Source organism: Schistocerca piceifrons, chromosome 1 (assembly GCF_021461385.2).
Source record: "Schistocerca piceifrons isolate TAMUIC-IGC-003096 chromosome 1, iqSchPice1.1, whole genome shotgun sequence".
In the NCBI taxonomy this organism is placed as follows: Eukaryota; Metazoa; Arthropoda; class Insecta; order Orthoptera; family Acrididae; genus Schistocerca; species Schistocerca piceifrons.
The window spans coordinates 486,934,106-486,952,656 of record NC_060138.1 but is presented as its reverse complement, the minus strand read 5'-3'; positions in this window follow the sequence as shown (position 1 = coordinate 486,952,656).

The window sequence follows — 18,551 nt, the reverse complement described above, 5'->3', positions numbered from 1 at the left end:
AGATTTGCAATGATTCTTACTGCAAATATGGCTGAACTAAGTCGTTTTAGGAGTTCCGAAATACGCTTTTTCCACTTTAAATTCTCATCAGTATGTCTCCTAAGAATTTTGAACTCTCCACCATATTCATTAATTCCTAACTATGTTTTACACTTGTCATTGACGTAGTAGCCATAGATGTGCAGAACTGAATAATTGCGTCTTTTAAAAACTGATGGTCAAACCTTTCGCTGGAAACCAATCAATGACACTTTAAAGAACTCTGTTTACCATTTCTTTTGTTTCTGTATGTGTGCTTGGATTGATTACAGCACTAGTGTCATCTGCAAAAAGAAATAATTTTGCTTGTTGTGTATTAGATGGGAGATGTTTTACATATAGGAGGAACAATAATGGACCTAAGGCTGAACCTTCCCAGTCATAATTATGCCCCCGGACTATATTGGTTCAATTGCTTAGTACAACTTTCTGCATTCTTTCAGTTACATATGACTTTACTCATCGATCCCATAAAACTGCAATTTATCTAGGAGAATACAGAGATTCACACAGCCAAATGCCTTTGATGTGCTGCAGAAAATATCAACAGGTGGTATTTTATTATTTGATGCTTATAAAATCTGATGGCTGAACGTGTAATTGGCATTTGCCGTAGAGCACCCCTTATGAACAGGACTTCCACAAAATAGCATTTCTGAGTAGCTGCCACTCCCACTTCATCCAGGTCACCCCTACTTCTGTAATTATTGTTCTTAGCCAGGTTGTTTCCTACTTCGCCTACTATAATAACCTGATCCTCTTTGCCAAAACATTTGCACGTGCCCGAGGCTAGCACTTGGCTTCACAATATTTCTTTGACTTGGTACCCTGTTCCTAATTTGTCTTGTACCATCTGGTCCAAACTCCTCCCATGGCTACTACCCAGAAGCAGGCTGTATTTTTCCCGTTCTCTTTTGGAACCGGTCTACACTGGGTTTCTTTACTAGAAGTCTCCCTGACCCTAATATGACCTAGAGCTAGAAGAGACTCTTTCCGTCCTGCTTCAGGCAACAAGGCAAATTTATCCAATACTGTCAGCTCAGTTGTAGATATGTTGAAGGGCTGTTCCCCTTTCGCCCATTATTTGTTGCCTTTACACAGTTCCCAAAACTTCCCCGCCCCCTCCACCCTTCCGCAACCTATCTAGTACAAACTCCGCATGATCTAGTTCTGCCCGAAGGGCATATGTCGTTGCCTGTTGCTCAGAAATTCTCTCGTCTTTTTGCAAAGCCTACAGTTGTTTGGAGAGCGATGTGTTGACTTCTACCTTCAAGGAAGTCTTTAGTCCAGTCTCAAATGTGATCAGATACTCGATAAGCTCGTATTTTTCTCTCTAAACGGCTGTGTGGGGCGGTGTGAAATGTTTTCCTGAAATCAAGAAGCACGGCATCAACCTGAGCGCCCCTGTCTACAGCGCTATGGATCTCAGGGACGGAGCGAGCTGAGTTTCACAAGATCTCTGTTTGAGAAATCAATGTTTATTTTGGCAGACGACACTTTCGTTCTCCAAAGAAGTCACAATACTTCAGTGTAATACATGTTCCAACAGATTGACGTCAGCGATTATAGGTCTATAATCGTGTGCATCAATCCTACGGCCCTTCTTTAAAACTTGAATGACCTGCGCTCTCTTCAAGTCGCTAGGTACCCTTCGATGGCCCAACGATCATAGTAAAATGTCGCTAGAAGGGGAGCAAGTACTTCCTCAAAATATTTGTAAAATCTTGTAGGTATCTAATATGGTTCTGATGTCTTTCCATTATTAAGCGATTATAGTTGATTTTCGATTCCGCGATCGGTTATCTCAATATCAGCCATTTTGCCGATCACATGGTGACTTAAAGGAGGGGCTGTGTTACGATCAACCGCTTGAGACAATTTCGAAAGACTGTATTCAGTATTTCGGCCTTCTCCCTGTTATCTTCCGTTTCGGTGCCTTTGTGGTCTTTGAGTGAGTGAATGGGTCATTATAAACGCCTATTGAATTCAAAATATTCAAAAAATCTCTCATTGTTCTATTTATGCTCATTTTCGCTTCCTTCGGGTTTTTGTTTGTCGCTCTGGAATTTGGGACGAAGCTCTCTTTGATACGGAACAGTTTATAATACGGCTACTAAACCACGATGCATCTTTCCCATCCCTGAAGACCTTCGCTCGGAACATACGTGTCTAAGGCAAATTGTACAACGTTTTTGAATTTTTTCATTTGCACACCACATCTTCACCCTTATCATTGAATATCTGCTGCTGAGTGCTCAGATACTACTGAATTAGTATCCTTTCACTCTTGCGAAACAAAAATATCTTCTTACCTTTCTCAAAATTCCTTGTAAAACGTGTAGTCATGGTACTATCATAGCCTTATGATTATTTATACCTTCTTCTACGTTAATTGGTTAGAGAAGCACAGGTCTATCGTAGCTACGAGGTTGAAGACGTTACCTTAACGAGATGGTTCTCTATCAGCTCAAAGTAATTTTCGGGCAAGACATTCTGAACAATGTCGCACGAATCTCTGTCTCTGTCACCAGTTTTGATAGCATGACTGTCCAAATCTATATAGGGCAATTTTAAGTCTCCTCCTATTACAACAGTATGATCAGGAAAATTAGAAACGATGTTCCGTAAGTCCTCTCTGGATTACTCTACCACTACAGCTCCTGACTCAGGCGGTCTATAAAAGCACCCGGTTACTACTCTTGGCCGACCTGTATTGTATTCGGGATCTGTAATAACCACGCTAGATATTATCGAGTTTTGTATTGCAATAACTACGTCGTCACCACAGGCGACTAAGCCATCCTTCGATAAATATCCCAATCTGAACTACGTATTTCATTGCTAATCACTTCCTGTTTCAACATACTTTCTGTTCCTGTTACTACCTGGGCATTATAAACTTGAATAGGCGTGGATACACCTGCAGTTTACTGATATCATATTAATCTTTTTCTGTATCCGACTTGCGAGGGCGATCGTTGTCTTAGAACATTGTGGTTGACGTAACTTCGATTTTGAAAGGCAGTGCGTCTCTTATCCCAAAGGTCGGCCGTTCTGTGACCTAAAAGTCCCACATGTGCAAGCCACTGGTACTCTGCTACCATAGTAGTCGCTTCCAGTGTTTAGTGCTAACCTGACCTATAAAGCAAAACAGTAGACTTCGCCGCCAGATAGTGGAGGTTGAGAATTTCGCATCTGTCTGAGACTCTGGTTTAGACTTTCCATTCTGCTCCAAACCATATGACCACGATCGACTCTAGATACAATGCTACAAATAGCCACCTGAGCGTGCACCCCGCAGGCTATGCTAGTTGCCTTCAAGACATTAGCCATCCCCCGAATGATAACCGTCGATGTGCTCAGAATCCAAGCAGCAAGCTTAATTAGTGCCGACACGTGCCGCTATTCGCAGCCGTTTGAACCCAGTGCGCTCGATAGCCGCCAGAAGGGACTGCTCCATATCGCGAATGAGATCCCAAGGCAAACATACCGAGTACACAACTGACATTCTCTCCAGTCCTGTATGCTATTTCCCTGACGGGCTCCACCATCCGCCCAACGTTGGGGCTCCCAATGACAAGTACACTCATCCTCTGCACTTTCCCGGACAGGATAGGAGAATCGGCCGCTGGCGCAACAGGAGAGGCAACCTGTGATGGCTCACAAGTATTTTGTACTGTGGGTAGCACCTCGTACCTGTTACTAAGGCGTAAGGAATCATTCGCGGGGCCCACTCCCTCTTTCGGCTTGCGCCGGTGACACGCGATTCGACCACTACCGGCATTGCTGTTTTTGCCGTGAGAAAATCTTTCTCAGTAAGAACCATGTGGATGCGAGCTATTTTCCCAGTTGTGGGAGATACCCGGCCGCTGTGGCCGAGCGGTTCTAGGCGCTCAGTCCCGAACCGCACTGCTGCACGGTCGCAGGTCTGAATCCTGCCTCGGGCATGGATGTGTGTGATGTCCTTAGGTTAGTTAGGTTTAAGTAGTTGTAAGTCTAGGGGAAATCTTTTAAGTGAATGCTGAATGAGTATCTTTTACTGTTTATAGCACGTCATATTTCATTCACTGTGTAAGCAAGGCAGTCTCGACAATCGTGTTACTGGGTGACACATTAATCAACTTCACTCCTCTGATGGTGTGTACTTTAATTTCCGTGGTTACTAGGCCAAGTAAAAGTGGTCATACAGGCTGATTCCCCCGAAATGAACGTTCAACATAATTGACTTAGCGTTGGAACTAAAAGACTAGAAGGGTTCAGTGGTGCGATTGAAATTGAAAGATCCAGGATATCAATTTCAAGACCCGCCGATGACTCCTATCCTAACAGTATGAAAGAATTACTGGACCTGCTGACGAAGCGAAGAAATTCTGCTAACTTGGAAGTAAAATAACGCTGAAAGGACGAAGAAAAGAACTTATAAGTAGCAGCATACCAAAGAAAAGAATTTATTCTTCTTTAAAATAAGTCTGTTGGTAGCATATGTAGGCTTTAACCGCAGGTAGAAATCTGTGAGAACATTCGTCTGGAACACAGAATTGTATGGAAGTGAATGATAGAATCTGGAAAAATGGAATAGAAGAACAAGAACCGTTTGAGATATGGTGTTATAGAAGAAAACTGTAAATTATAAGGACAGATCGAGTAAGGAACGAGGTTATCAAAGGAATCGGCGCGGAAGGGGTTATGTGGTGAACAATGACTAAAAAAAGGGACACGGTGTTAGGTATGAATTAAGATATAAAGGAATAATTTCCATAGTACTGCCGGTGAATTCAGAGGGCAGAAACTGTTGGGGAAGACAGTCTTACGAATATATCCAGCTTGTCACTGAGTCTGTCGGGCGCAGATGTTATTCTGAGTTGAAGGGGTTGGCACAGCAAATGATGTCGTGATGAAACACATGAAACATGTCAGAAGACTGATGAAAGTTCATGGCAGTTTAAAACAGTGTGCCGGACCAAGACTCGAAAGGTGGACCTTTGTCTTTCGCAGGCAAGTGTTCTATCAACTGAGCTACCCGAGCATGACTCCCGACCCGTCTCCATAGCCTCAATTCTGCCAGTACCTCGTCTCCTACCTTCACAGAAGCTCATATGCGAACGGCTCTGGGGACGGGTAGTGAGTCGTGCTCGGGTAGCTCAGCTGGTAGAGCACTTGCCCGCGAAACGCAAAGGTCTGAAAAATGGTTCAAATGGTTCTGAGCACTATGGGACTTAACAGCTATGGTCATCAGTCCCCTAGAACTTAGAACTACTTAAACCTAACTAACCTAAGGACAGCACACAACACCCAGTCATCACGAGGCAGAGAAAATCCCTGAACCCGCCGGGAATCGAACCCGGGAACCCGGGCGTGGGAAGCGAGAACGCTACCGCACGACCACGAGCTGCGGAAGCAAAGGTCTGAGTTCGAGTCTCTGTCCGGTACATAGTTTTAATCTGCCAGGAAGTTTCATATCAACGCACACTCCGCTGCAGAGTGAAGATCTAATTATGTGAGAAGGCTGATATTTACCCACCCTCAAGCCCCTCCCTCCAAAAAAATGGCTCAACTCAGGTATTACGTAACCTACGACATACCGTTGGTATTAGCGGACGCAGAAGCAATGAAACAGCAAACGCACCTTGTTTCCGTCTATCCTTCTTCTGACGGATAACGTTTCTTCGACGTCTAGCAACAATGACACTGACAGCCGTGTGTATTAATTTTATTTAAATGGAGTCGGTTTGGTGAAACTATTCACCATCTGCAGGCTCCTCTGTAACATACGGAGATCACCCTATAAACGAGCATCATCAACATATCTCTGATAAAATAAGCAGAAACCAGCGAAAACCGCGAAATTTGGCGTTTATGTTGCAACTGATTGTAGCACACCAACTCAACTGAGTGGCTAAATATTAATGTGTTTATGTTTGTGCAAATGGCTATCTGTAAATATGCAATTCCTGTGAACATAACACAAGACAGCATTATTTTCATGTCAGATAACTTACTGTTTGTAGATTGGTATTTGAAAAATAAAAAGAAGTTGTTATTTCTTACAGAAATGCATATCAGTATTACTTTGTGAGCACGATGATCGAAAGAAGTAGAATATTCGAAGAACGTCTGTCTCAACGCCAAACCATCTGACTTTAGTTTCGCAAGACTGTATGAAGCTGTGATTGGAAATGTGTTACATTTATGTGATATAGGTGTTTCATTACAAGGGATTTGTATCCTGCTCCTGTATGGCAGCATTAAAGAAATGATATCAGCAAAGTTTGTTGGCAATGAACTGTAATTTTCACAGTCGTAGAAAACCGACGAGAGGATATATTTTATGTCTGTATTTTGTGTCCTCCCTTGTCGCTGAGCCTAAAGCCTTTAAGAGCCTTATACCTACCACAATAAAGCAAAATGTACAAAGTGGTTTACAAGGAACGAGGCCGTCAATTTCTTTCAGAAACCATAAATGGAGCAGACCGTAAGAGGATTATTGACGTAGGGTATTGGAGCCCGTTTGGCATGGGATGAGACGGGTGGACAAGGTCGGTTTTTCGTCGATGTTTTAAGAATTCTTCATTTTTTCCTTGAAAGTAGCACCGTTTGAACATGTATATAGCCGATTGCCGCTATGGAGGGAGTACTGATACCTTTTCGTCAGTGGTTCTGCTTAACATCTCAGCTAATCCAGAAGCTACTAATTTAATTAATGGTTCATTGGAAAGCAACAACGGTAACTTTGGAATTGTTTTAAGGGAGATGGAGGGGGGGTGGCTACTATTTTTTGCTATCGTGTTGTTAGTGTTTGTATGTGTGTAGCTACGTAGATAATCGAACATGTATAAAGGTCATATACTAAAGATTATTTCATTTGATATTCGTATAATAATGTCGCAGCTGAGTCGATTTCTACTCACCATAATTTATCAAGATCTTATCTGATGATCTTGATCAGTAACTGCCTCAAGTATCGTCAAGTAATGGTGTCCTACCAGCAGACTAACGTACTGTCTCAACTATATTAACGTGGCAAATATAAAGATGGTAAGATGATCAAAACTTAATTAGAAAAGACATCTACTTTATTGATACAAATAATGCGTCATCGAAAAAAGCGAACAGTTAAAATTGGATTAAGTTGCAGTCAGAAGATTTAATAATTGGCGTGAGAGGTGAGGTGTAAAAATAAGAAGTCGAAAGAAAGGAAAGCAGTATGTACCGCTCCCAGAAACGGGCATTGTGTATCTTACATGTGACGAAACTTCCTAACAACAACAATATTGTAGCGTGTCAGCGAAGGCGCGTCGGAATGTTTGAAATGATGCCACAGGCAGTAAGAAGGAACATATGTGTAACACGAACAATGGGATGTTTAAAACATTGGGTATTAGGATTTAAGATATGAGAATGTTAAGATATTGGATAATAGCATCGACTACATTAAAAGAATTATGCCTGGAAAACAGATGCGAAGTACGTCATTTCATTCTTCTGGAACTCTCAACAGGATCTTGTTCTGTCAGTGTACCCGGGGAAGCAAAGCGCTGTCTGGCATGGTCAGCACTTGGATGGGTGACCATCCAGGCCGCCATGCGTTGTTGCCATTTTTCGGGGTGCACTCAGCCTCGTGATGCCAATTGAGGAGCTACTCGACCGAATAGTAGGGGCTTCGGTCAAGAATACCATCATAACGACCGGGAGAGCGGTGTGCTGACCCCACGCCCCTCCTATCCGCCTCCTCCATTAAGGATGACACGGCGGTCGGATGATCCCGGTAGGCCACTCGTGGCCTGAAGACGGAGGGCGTTATTATATTAATGCTATCAGAAATGTAATGGTAATTCCTCAGTAACAGAATTTTATATAACTAAAACGCTGTATATTGTCAGAATTATTTACATAATTTATGGACAGTTAAGCCATACTTCGTCGGTAGTGCACTATCTCGTACCTTGAATCGGAACAAGTTCTTTTACAATGGAACATGCGATATTAGCAAATTAAGTGAGTTTGTTTAATGTCTTAACAACTTTACCTCTGTTGAAAATGGTAATTTATGCTAGTTTACAATACCTTCGGTTTCAGAATTCATTTAACCTGAAACTTGTTTTTGGGAATGCTCTCTACGAAATAAAAAAATTACCGACACACCACGAAGTAATGGGTCAGAAATCAGCAGATGTAATGTAGATGTGCAAACAAATGATTACAGTTTTAGAAAAAGTGAAAAATTTATTCCAGAGGAAGTGCTTCAGAAACGGAGAAAGTTAATAACGCGTTGGTCCACCTCTGGTACGGAGTTATTCGGTTTGGCATTGATTGAGTTGTTGGATGTTCTTCTGTGAGATATCGTGCCAAATGCTGACCACTTCGTTCCTTAGATCGTCAAAATCCCGAACTGGCTGAGGGTCTGCCTGTAATGTTCCAAACGTTCTTAGTTGGGGAGAGATCCATCGACCCTGATGGCGAAAGTGTGGTTTCATAAGTATCAAGCAGCAGAAACTACCTTGCTGAAATGTAGGTCAAGGATTGGATTACCTTGAGAAGCAACAGAACGGGGTGCAGAATATCGTCACCGTACCACTGTGCTCTAAGAGTACCGCTGATAATAACCAAAGCTATCTTGCTACGGAAATAAATGGCACCTAAAACCATCACTTCTTTTTTTCTTCGGGCAGTACTGCAGGCGACGGTTAGGCTGATATCCTACCACTGTTTGGGGTGTCTCCAGAATGGTCTTCGCGCCTCATCACTGAAGGCGGTCCTAATTCCAGTGAATGAGCTTCCATGCCGAATACGCCAGACACCATTGCAGATGGACTTGGGGAACAGAGGTCATTGGCAGTCGGCGTAAGGGGCCCTGTGAGCTCAGTCCCTTTTAGCCGCCTATTATTTATTTATTTATACATTTATTTTACCGAGCCAGATTAGGGCCTTCAGGCCCTCTCTTACACCTAACCAGGCATACACAGATTGAACGAATTTCAGTTTGTACATAACATTATGGACATACCACGTGTTATACACTATTAATGTTAAGGAAAAAAATAGAGATAACAGTAGTACAAGGATAATTATAACATTAAAAATAGTTATAACAATCAATAATAATAGTAATGACTATGTCTATGTATATGTATATTAAACCATTTCAAGAGCCGGCCGCAGTGGTCTCGCGGTTCTAGGCGCGCAGTCCGGAACCGTGCGACTGCTACGGTCGCAGGTTCGAATCCTGCCTCGGGCATGGGTGTGTGTGATGTCCTTAGGTTAGTTAGGTTTAAGTAGTTCTAAGTTCTAGGGGACTGATGACCACAGCAGTTGAGTCCCATAGTGCTCAGACCCATTTGAACCATTTTGAACCATTTCAAGAATTATATCATTTGAATACAAAGCAGCCAAAAAAGGTATACCACCAGTTGCACGTAGGATCGACGAAAATGACGTATTCAGGACTCTGAGTGCCTCTCTGACTATTACTCGCTTCTCACCTTGTGTCGTCTGTCTAGGTCGACCGTTACTTTTTTGACGCTGTTTTCGGCCATGGCTCACCCATTCCTGCCAACAAAGCCGAATAGTGGTATCACTCGTATTCACATGTGCGAGCGATTCACCGATTAATCTGACCAGCTTCTTTACGACCACTTACACGTCCTCTCTCAATTCCTGGCATCTGCGTATAGTGTTCACCCGCCTGCCTGCGAGACATAGTTACACAGAATGAAATTCATAAAGACTTTAAAGACTTTATGCCCTGGTACCGACATGTTCCCTGTTTACTATCCTTGCCAGGTGCGCGCTGGAAGTAAGCTGCAGCGTCACACATTCATCCATCGGCATCTAAAGTTTACAATTTCACATTTTCTGTCGATACCTGTACATAAATCAATTTGCGACCAGTTTGCGTACCTCCTTCGTGGTGTGTTGTTTTCTTTTTGTCGTAGAGTGTACTTGTGCCTAATTTTTAATTACTTTCTGGTTATTGGTGTACGGTGGTGTAATAATGTACTGGAGGACGATTAAATGCAGTGTTGAAAATATTTTATCGATTGCTACACTTTTTAATGTCAAAGAATATTTGTTCCCAGGTACTCGGCCATAATGTTTCTTTGAATACGTTTTCACATCTGGGAGAAATCCATAAGTTCTGGGGCATTTTTGTAATCCCAGGAAAACGCTATAGCACATAAAAAGTGATCGAAATTATTTAGAAACGAAATGGTTCAAATGGCTCTGAGCACTATGGGACTTAACATCTGTGGTCATCAGTCCCCTAGAACATAGAACTACTTAAACCTAACTAACCTAAGGACAGCACACACATCCATTCCCGAGGCAGGATTCGAACCTGCGACCGTAGCGGTCCCGCGGTTCCAGACTGTAGCGCCTAGAACCGCTTGGCCACCCCGGCCGGCTGGAAACGAAATAACAAAATATATATAACCTCTATTACATGGCTGGCTAGAGAAGGATATTTGAAACGTGTACAATGACAAATCACTCCCTGCACTACCCTAGCATCAATGCTTCATAGGATATCGTCTGCAGCCCTAGAGGATATCGACCCCATGAAACAACACCAAAACGCCAGAGCACGTGTCGAGTAGAGTTTGGGTTATGACGTGTTCCGCAAGTTTGGATCTGTAAGCCGCCCCCTTCCCTACGTTTCCACAGGCGCAGCTGGTGCATCCGCTGATATAATTAGCTGGTGGCCTGTAATTGGAATCTGCTATCGGGCTGAGGGGTGGTGTACAGTCCCACAGCCAGTGAAACCGCAGGGCGGATCGTGTTATCGCATGACTCGTCGCCGGAGATTAATTGGATGGTACTGGGCGCCCCGCGTCGGTATTTACGCTCCGCAAAAATGAAAATATTTACGTCTCACAGATAATGATCTCGGTGAACGGATCCCCCACTCGTAACGCAGCTGTGTGTGTGTGTGTGTGTGTGTGTGTGTGTGTGTGTGTGTGTGTGTGTGTGTGTTTGCAGAATGGCCTGACGCAACGGTAGTTATTGACGAGCGCATCACCCCGTCTTAATAGCAGACAGCGCCGCAGCGGACGAGCGCTACAAATGGAGCAATCAGTTAAATAAGCTACGGATCTCCACACATCAAGTAACTTCTACTGAATTAAACAAAAAAAAATACAAAGAAAAATGCTTATAGATATAGGCCCTAAGTATCGTGAGTTTCGTTCTACGCGTTCTACGTATAGTCTGAAAATCGAATGGCTCTTGATAGCTGACACGGCTAAGCGACAGCGTTGCTGGTGTCAGTAAACAGCACCTCAGTTACGATGGCTTGGTTGCAAAAACCGCGACAAAATACAGCTCGTACCTGCGGAGGTTTCTGATATATAGCCGGCCGCGGTGACCGAGTGGTTCTAAGCGCTTCAGTCCGGAACCGCGCGGCTGCTACGGTCGCAGGTTCGAATCATGCCTCGGACATGGATGTGTGTGATGTCCTTAGGTTAGTTAGCTTTAAGTAGTTCTAAGTTCTAGGGGACTGATGACCTCAGATGTTAAGTCCCATAGTGCTCAGACCCATTTGAACCATTTTGTTTCTGATATATGAACTCGTGAAACTGCAACGAATTGCTTAATATCTAATAGTCTGAAATATCAACAGTTTCTTGTTATTTGTAACAACGGAAATGTGAACTGCTTTCAGAATTTGTAGTCTATTCATAGTTTTTGTACTCATTAGTTATTCACCAGTACTACCAACGAGTGACAATAATCCCTCCCTCTTCCTATACCCGCACATCGAGAATCCAAGGAAGTCTTTGGCACCCTGTGCGGCAAATTCACCTGTTTGTGTAACCATTGCTATCTTTCCATCAACCGAAAAAACCCAGGCAATAATAATAGGAAAATCCACTTGAGAATTCCGAGCCAGAGATATATACCTAAAAGTGCACAACCAGGCAAACCACATAACTGAGTTACTATAATCTCTTACACTAACACTAACATTATCCTGAAGAAAGTACACCGTGGATTAAACTTACTACTACTACTGTCTGGGCATCATGCACACACGTAGAATCCTCGTCCGCCCCAGTCTTAGCTACACAAATATAGCTTAGACACTCCTCCGGAGTTTATCCCACCCTCTCTACGTCCTCGAACGACATCGATCCTACCTCGCTTTTCGTCTCCAACGACGTTCTCCCACACATATCCCATACCGCCGTACAGAGTTCCCCCTAACCTTCCTGTACGTAGAACAATTTCGCCTCTAGAAAATTTGGAAATGTGTGGTAAGGTCTTGTAGGAACAAACTGTTGAAGTCATAGGTCCCTAAGCTTACACTCAAGTTAATCTAACTTAAACTAACTTACGCTAAGGACAACACATACACCCATGCCCAAGGGAGGACTCGAACCTCCGACGGAGTTGGGGGAAAGCCGCGTGATCCGTGACTAGGTGCAACAGACCGTGCGGCTACTCCGTGCGGCAATTTCGCCTGTCTTTTACCTGCTGTAACGTTGAGAACCGACACCATCAACCTCTCTGTGTCCTATCCCCCACGTAATTTCAACCGCTTTGCCGTCCTACAGCATAAACACATACCTAAAATCAACCCTTTCAACGATAACATACACTTTCCGCCACTTCTTCGTAACACAATTCACTAGTGAGTTCCTTCCTATATAAACGCTCTACCTCTATTTCCATTCAACATCTTCCTCAATACTTCCCATATCCCTATAACAACCCAAGATTGCCTTGAGTGCACATTTTAACACCTCATAATAAAGTGAATGTACAGTAAATCTCTATCTTCTCATAAGTATCCTCACCTACTTTACCTCCCAAATTTGTTACTGGAAAAAAATTATCATGTTATGACTGAAGACGGGCTATTTAGCCGCTGCCCAGTCCGCTCAGAGCAGAGTGAACGTGTACTATAAGTGAATTAAATAATGAAAGTTTATTCTATCAGTATGTTAAGGAATATAGTTTTACTAATATAGAATTATGATCCTCCGATGACATCTTCATGGCTGCGGCGCATTTAGCATAATAGATATCAGCATATTACGAAGTGCTTTGTACTGCACTGTTCAAAGTTCCGCAGCTCCCTTCCTGATGTGTAATTAACATTTCCGCACGGTCTTCCACAGCATTTTGGTTCTCGGCCTCCCCTTTAGTGACACTTGCAGTGATCTTCATGGTTTTCCTCCACATCTTACAAGTGACTTGATGCACAGCTCCCACAAGTAGTTTCTCAACTTCGCAGATCACAAGCTTTTTCATATTAACATATGATTGTATTTGTCCCTTACATCTTCAATGACATTCATTGTGCTCTCTCTCCGAACGTACGAGTTCACAATCCCAGCTGTGTGGCAAACTTTTTCTTCCTAAATGTCACGTCACATGGCGGACTTTCAACAGACGTTGTTCTGAACGTGTATTGAAATGAAATAATAGTGAACAAACAATAAAAAGTCAACTAGGAACTACATGTGTAATTAAAGTGGAACAACAACAGCCTTTGTGTGCAAGATACTCATTCTTAGTTTTCACACACGTGCGACTTTTTCTTGCAGGCCGGGCAACGTAGCTACTGCTACATGTTAGAGCCCTGGCCGCCTTTAGCTGGTATGGCTCTGAGCACTATGGGACTTAACAGCTATGGTCATCAGTCCTTTAGCTGGTATCTCGCGGTCACTAAGCAACGAATCGCCGTAGCAGAGAATCGTTTCCCAGACTACATTGTTGTTGTATTCAGTCAAAAGACTGGTTTGAGTCACCTCTCCGTGGTGGTCCGCCCTGTGCAAGCCTCTTCTGCCCCAAAAAAGTACGGCAGTCTACATCCACATGAACCTGCTTACTGTATTCACGCCTTGGTCTCTCTCTACAGTTCTTAGTCACCAAACATTTCCCTCCGTAGCCACATTGACGATTCTTTTATGCCGCAGGATGTGTCCTAGCACTGTGTCTCTTATTTTACCAGGCGGTGGAATAAATTTGGCTTTTTCCTCAGTTCGATTCAGTACCTTGTCATCAGTTACTGGATCCACAGATCTGATCTTCAACATTATTCTGTAACAATATATTTTAAAAGCTTCTTATATCTTACTGTCTGAACTGTTGATATTCCACGTTTCACTTCCGTACTAGGATGCACTCCAGACACATACTTTCAGAAATAGCTATTTCACACATAAATTTGTATTAGATGCCAAGTTCCTTTTTACAAGAAATGCTTCTCTTGCTGTAGCCGATCTACGGTTTATATCCTCTCCACTTCAGCTGTCCTTACTCATATTACTGCCCAAATAGCAACCCTCACGTACTGCTTTTAGTGTCTCATTTCCTAAAGTAATTCCCTCTGCACTACCTGAATTAAATCGGCCACATTAAATCACCTTAGTTTCACTTTTCTTGATATTTATCGTAACAGTTCTTTTGGAATTACTATCAATTCCGTTCAGCCCCTCTTCTGAGTTCTTTTATGTCTCTGACAGAAGTGCAGTATGTCCGGAAAACCTCAGTGTTTTTTCTTATACCTGAGTTCTGCTACCCTCTCCTAATTTCTCCTTGATTTACTTAACTGCTTGCTCAGTGCAGAGATTGAGTAAGATCAGCAATGGATTACAAGTCTGGTTCATTCTTATCTCAAACACAGGTTCCCTCTCATGTCCTTCGATTTCCATAAGTGCAGACTCGTTTCTGTATAAGTTGCAATTAACCACGCAGGACTGTTACAGCTTCTTCTAAATCTACATAAGCTATAAACATAGGTTTCCTTTTCTTTATCTTCCAAGAAGTGTCATAAGGCCAGTATTGCCTCGTGTGTTCGCACGTTTCTTCTGAACCTAACCTGGAACAGTCCGATGTCAGCTTTTACCAGTCTTTCCATTCTATTACTAATTCGTGACGATATTTTACAAATATAACATATTAAATTGATACTTCAGTAATATTCACATCTACGAGAATCTGCCTTCTTTGGAATCGGAGTTAATACCTTCTTCTTAAAGTCTGTGGTGTTACGCCTGTTTCGTATGTCACCAGATGGAATGGTTTCATCCTGGCTATCTCTCCCACAAATCCCAATTCGTCTGTGAGAATTTCGTGTACTTCAGGGAGATTGTTTCGCTTTGGTCCTACACTGCTGTGTCAGATTCTCCTAGCGGTATCATACCTCCGGTCTCAGCTAAAACTACTTCATCTTCTTGTCTTGACGTTGAGTTTCCTTATTAAAAAGTTATTATTCAACTTCCACAAAGAATATAATTGATGTTTTATAGATGTCTCTGCTTAAATGTCCACAGGTGTGTTAGTGTGTTGAAGTCTGTGGATCGTGATATAACAATCGGGGATAAGTTAAACGTGGCTATGGCGGCACCAGCGACTAAAACTGGAACAATACTAGCTGCTGCTGAGCCCGAAGTTCCTTAACTCTCTCTCGAGATGCGAAGTGCTTTCATTTAATGAATGAGGGAATGGTTAAATCTATTTTCAAATGAGCACAGTATCCTCATTTACATCCGCGTCCGCATGATCATGAAAATTCATGGTACTTTATACCTGTTAGAAGCGAGTGTATTGTTTTCATAACCGAATGTGAGTAGTGACAACTAGACTGAACTATTTGAAATTCTGGATATATCAGGGATAAAAAAATAACGAGTGAAGGTACATCTTCAAATTTTACGGAAACTAAGATGATGTCATTAACAGTCGAAGATAAGGAAAGAAGGTATCCCTCTCCTGTAGTCTATCCTCCGTGCTATTCAGTATGTACATTCACAAAGAAACTGGTATTGGCATGGGTATTCAAATACAAAGATATGTAGACAGGTAGAATACCGTCCTGGGGTCGGAAACACCTATATAAGGCAATACGTTTCTCATGCTCTTGTTAGATTGGTTACCGCTGCTACAATGGCAGCTTATCAAGGTCTAAGTGAGTTTGAACGTGGTGTTATAGTTGGCGCACGAGCGACGGGGCACAGCATCTCCCAGGTAGCGACGAAGTGAGGATTTTCCCGTACGACCACTTCACGAGTGTACCGTGAATATCAGGAATCCGGTAAAACATCAAATCTCCGACAACGCTGGGGCCGGGAAAAGACCCTGCAAGAACGGGATCAACGACGATTGAAGAGAATCGTTCAACGTGACAGAAGTGAACATTGCTGCAGATGTCAGTGCTGGGCCATCAACAACTGTCAGCGTGCGAACCATTCAACGAAACATCATCAATATGGGCTTTCGGAGCCGAAGGCCCACTCCTGTACCCCTGATGTCTGCACGACATCAAGATTTACGCCTCGCCTGGACTCGTCATCACCGACATTGGACTGTTGATGACTGGAAACATATTGCCTCGTCGGACGAGTCTCACTTCAAATTTTATCAAATTGATGGACGTGCAGAGCAATGGAGGCAACCTTATGAATCCATCGACCTGTATGTCAGCAGGAGACTTTTGAAGCTGGTGGAGGGTTTGTAATGGTGGGGAGCGTTTGATATAGGTCCCCTAATACGTCTAGATACGACTCTGACAAACGTGATATGGGACCCCTAATACTCCAGATACAAGTCTGACAGCGGAGATGTACGTAAGCATCCTATCTGATCACCTGCATCCATTCGTGTCCATTGTGCCTTCTGACGGCCTTGGGAAATTCCAGCAGGATAATGTTACACTACACACGTCCAGAATTGCTACAGAGTGGCTTCAGGAACACTCTTCTGTGTTTAAACACTTCCGCTGGCCACCAGTTTCCCAGACATGAACATTATTGAGCACATCTGGGATACGTTGCAACGTGGTGTTCAGAAGAGATCTCCACCCCCTCGTACTCGTACGGATTTATGGACAGCCGTGCAGGATTCATGGTGTCAGTTCCCTCCAACACTGCTTCTGACATTAGTCGAGTCCATGCCACTTCGTGTTGAGGCACATATGCCTACTCGCGGGGGCCCTACACGATATTAGGGTGGAGTACCAATTTCTTTGGCTCTTCAGTGTAGAACAGGTAGTAAAGGACTCAAGAAATATTTTGGAAAAGGACTTAAAATGAGAGGAGGAGATATAAAATTTTTACGTTTTTGCGACAATAAGATAATTCTGAAATACTATTTGCAGTGTCTGTATTATACGGTAAAATATGTAATGTTCTTCAAACATGGGGGCATACAGAGAAAGAAAATCTATTCACATTTTGCCTTAGACTCGCGCACCGCTTAAACTAATGGCCCCATCCTCGGAATCCTCATTCTGTCTTGCAGAATTCCCGTTGAATACTCACCAATACCTTCAGGTAACTTCTCGTGTTGATGGACTAGTAACGGCGCACGTAACTTGATGTCAGAGAGACCGAATATCATAAGTCTACTGTATAGTAATATTGCATCCTATTTACCTGCTCCAGTTTCTCAAGCTGCTACATGTACAACAGTTGTTCAAAAGGGCGTCCCACAACGTCAATACAGGCATGCCATCGTCTCACGAAGTTCTGTCGCACTAATTCTAATGTACCCGGTAGTGTTCAAGCAGTGTTGCAAGCAATGAGAATTCTTGCCAGAAAATCCTGTTTAGTCTCGACAGGCGTTTCCTACAAAAGGCTTTTCATATGGCCCTACAATAAGAAATGAAGTGGTGTGAGAACAAATGAACGTGCTGGCCTCGGCCTATCCACTTTTCAGGGAAAGACAACAAATTATGTGTGCGGTTACTAGTCCATCAACACGGGAATTTATCTTGTGGTGTTGGTGAATATTCAGCGGGAATTCTATGAATCATGATCGGGGTGTTCACAAACACTCAATCCACAGTGAAGTGGGACTCCATCTGATTACAACCACATAGCTTGACAAATAAATGAATGCTCGTCAGGATTGCTTACTCTACAATCTTAGCAATAACAGTACCGATACACGTAGCTGACAGAGGTATCGGAACCATTTCCATTTATAACTTTCGACTCGGTCGAAACCGGGTAAATTCATACAATTTATCTTTCTCCATCATCCATGAATAATTGTAACATCACGGAATGACCCTGTAAATTGCGGTAGCTATGTATAATTGAAGAGAGTGCGTCACAGCGGTACTGTTAATGGCAGAGATTTTGGTAACTGTTCCATTTGATTGAAAATGTCAGTGCAGTAGTTTGTGCTGCCAGTACTATTGGTCTGAAAAAGGCACATCTATTGGCATTTCACTTTGAAACTCCGATTATCATAGTTGGAGAAGTATCAGTATTTAGAACAAACGATTTCTTGTTTTTTAAATATGAAATCTATTAATACTTTACGCAGAAAATGTGTGACAACATACGAAAATTTCACACTCCAGCCATGTTTATTGTGTTTGAGTACACTATGTAATCAAAAGTATCCGATCACCTGGCTGAAAATGACTTACTAGGTCGTGGCGCCCTCGATCGTTAATGCTGGAATTCAGTATGGTGTTGGCCCACCCCTTAGCCTTGATAACAGCTTCCACTCCCGCAGTCACACGTTCAATCAGGTGCTGAAAGGTTTCTTGGGGAATG